We start from the raw sequence: 3,185 nt of genomic DNA on the forward strand, positions 1-3,185 counted from the left end.
GGGCCCAGCCGCTCCGCAGCATGTGGGATCCTCCTGGACCGGGGCACGAACCCGTGTCCCCTGCATCGGCAGGCGGACTCTCAACCACTGCGCCACCAGGGAAGCCCTCCGTACATATTTTAGAAGCAAGGACACTGTTTCAGAAACCTTGACAAAGCAGTCCTCACATCTCATTGGTCAGAAGTAAGTCTCTTGCCTATCCTCAAACCAATCAGTGCTGAGGGGCATGGAACCACACAACTGTCTTGGACAACTCAGAACTCATCCCTCAGACGTGGTGAAGGGGTGTTAATACTTAAAAAGTCAGCCATCGGTAGCCGCTGACCGAACCTGCTGCTCTCTCGCTACTGCTTTGGCTTCCCGGCTACCCCGCGGACGGAGAGGGCGGCCTGGCCGTGGACGGTCAGATAGCCTCTACCTCTCGCCGCCCATCCCTGGCCCCAACCGGCACGGAGCAGACGGCGGCAGCGGCAGCAGCAGGCGAGGAGGAAGATGGCGGGACGGTTGCCGGCCTGTGTGGTGGACTGTGGCACGGGGTATACAAAACTAGGATATGCTGGAAATACGGAACCACAGTTTATCATCCCTTCCTGTATTGCTATTAAGGAGTCAGCAAAAGTGGGTGATCAAGCTCAAAGGAGGGTGATGAAAGGTGTTGATGACCTAGACTTCTTCATTGGTGATGAAGCAATAGAAAAACCTACATATGCAACAAAGTGGCCAATCCGCCATGGTATAGTTGAAGATTGGGACTTGACGGAAAGGTTTATGGAGCAAGTGATCTTTAAATATTTAAGGGCGGAACCTGAAGACCATTATTTTCTTTTGACTGAACCTCCACTGAATACTCCAGAAAACAGGGAATATACTGCTGAAATAATGTTTGAGTCCTTCAATGTTCCAGGCTTGTACATTGCTGTACAGGCTGTTCTTGCCTTAGCTGCATCGTGGACCTCCAGACAAGTAGGAGAACGGACGTTGACCGGTACGGTAATAGACAGTGGAGATGGTGTCACTCATGTCATCCCTGTGGCTGAAGGGTATGTGATTGGCAGCTGTATTAAGCACATTCCAATCGCAGGACGAGATATAACATATTTTATTCAGCAATTGCTGAGAGACAGAGAAGTAGGAATTCCTCCAGAGCAATCCTTGGAAACTGCTAAGGCAGTAAAGGAGCGCTATAGTTATGTCTGTCCAGATTTAGTAAAAGAATTTAACAAGTATGATACAGATGGATCAAAGTGGATTAAACAGTATACTGGAATCAATGCTATCTCAAAGAAGGAATTTTCCATTGATGTTGGATATGAGAGATTCTTGGGACCTGAAATATTTTTTCATCCAGAGTTTGCTAATCCAGACTTTACTCAGCCTATCTCAGAAGTTGTAGATGAAGTAATTCAGAATTGTCCTATTGATGTCAGACGTCCTCTCTACAAGAATATTGTCCTCTCTGGAGGTTCAACCATGTTCAGGGACTTCGGACGTCGCTTGCAAAGAGATTTGAAAAGAACTGTAGATGCCAGGCTGAAATTAAGTGAGGAATTGAGTGGTGGTAGACTGAAGCCAAAACCTATTGATGTACAAGTCATTACACACCACATGCAGCGATATGCAGTTTGGTTTGGAGGATCCATGCTGGCTTCCACACCTGAGTTCTACCAAGTATGCCACACCAAAAAGGATTATGAAGAAATTGGACCTAGCATTTGTCGTCACAATCCAGTGTTTGGAGTCATGTCGTAAAATTGGCTTCATAGTTATTGGGGTTAGGGAGGTGGGGAAGAATAATCTTTCTGATTACCTGTTTTGTCTGGATGGCTGGTTTTGAGGTTGTAAACCTGACTTGAAATAATAAGACCAAACATAATTATACAGGAATATTTTAATAAGTATATCAACATGCGAATGTAGAGGAGAGCCAAAATGATTGAGTGTTTTTCTTTAGATTGAATATTTGAATCTTAACGTGTAACAAAAAGAAGTGGGTTTTAGTTCTTTCTGTGCCCTGCTGTTTTGCATATTATTGAATTATCCAAGATTTGATGGGATTTATCGGTATGTCGATAGCTCTATAATGCTTGAATTGTACGCTCTGAAGTGTGCAGTGCAACAGCTTGTGTATATTTCATACTTTTTATACTTTGAGGAAAAAAAGTCAAAGAAAAACTAGTATTTGAGGGAAAAAAATGACCAAGTAAAGGATAAATACAAAAAATAGCCTGTGAGACTTGGCATACACACACACTCATGGGATTCCAGTTATTAGGAAGTGCTTCCGTACCCTATGCCCCCCAGTGGTTTTCTTTGCAAGTGCTTTTGGAACTAAGAAGCTAGTATCTTGGATTAACTGATGCCTGCTAGTGCTTTCTGATTCCTTGCATCCTGTTTCTCGCTTTAAAGGACAAGTAAAGACAAGACTGTTGGACCAGTATTGCAGTTCTGCAGTGTCATTTCTTATTAAAAAATGAATAATTTGATTACCCAAATTGGTATATTTAAAGCCTAACACCATTCTAATAAAGGCACAAATTTCTTTTTTAAAAAAAAAAAAAAAAAAAAGTCAGCCATCTACCAACAAGGAGGGAGGAAGTAACCACTGAGTGAGCTATCACTGTCTTTCCATGGACTTCAAACCTCTACATACTGTTTGTTCTTCTCTTTCTAGTCTGACATCCTTCATAGAAAATTTATATTTTCAACTTCTATTTGATGTTCTCTGCCTTCTTATCTAATGTTATTTTCTTTTGCCCAAGCCATGGGTCTACACTTGCACTGTTTTTCTTTCACTAAACACAGCCCAAACAAAGACTTTGTATTGTCCTCAGAATGTCTCCCTCTTTAAATATGAGTTTATTCTGAGCCTTAGCCTTGCCGTCACTATTCCCACAAACCCACTCTACTCTTTGGTTCTCATCCTCAGGGTCCTGGGGTTGTATGTCTTTTTAAAGTCGGAGTTCACCCTAGAGCGAGTTGCACAGCCCCAGGGTGGCTTTAGTCACTCCCCCTCTTGCTCCTCATTGGGACCAGCTCTGACTGTAGTGTTACAATGTCTTTTCTAGGAACATTCTATCTTCCTGTATGAAGTCATCAGCTACTGGACCAGACTTCTCTCTGAATGTTCAAAACGCGTCATGATGGACATCACTATGTTGTCCCAGGGGCGCTATTTCCTTTGTGGA

The 3,185-nt window shown here is 43.2% G+C and overlaps 1 pseudogene across 1 annotated transcript; it reads left to right on the top strand.

The window, feature by feature from the left end:
* The first annotated feature begins 384 nt into the window (after positions 1-384).
* On the top strand, positions 385-2,437 carry LOC113609677 (actin-related protein 3 pseudogene; annotated as a pseudogene). The gene has a single exon (XR_003428759.1). The product of XR_003428759.1 is annotated as an actin-related protein 3 pseudogene (transcript).
* The last annotated feature ends 748 nt before the right edge of the window (positions 2,438-3,185 follow it).

This window comes from Aethalodelphis obliquidens, unplaced genomic scaffold (genome assembly GCF_003676395.1).
Source record: "Aethalodelphis obliquidens isolate GAN/ISIS:26980383/991018 unplaced genomic scaffold, ASM367639v1 scaffold58, whole genome shotgun sequence".
NCBI lineage: Eukaryota > Metazoa > Chordata > Mammalia > Artiodactyla > Delphinidae > Aethalodelphis > Aethalodelphis obliquidens.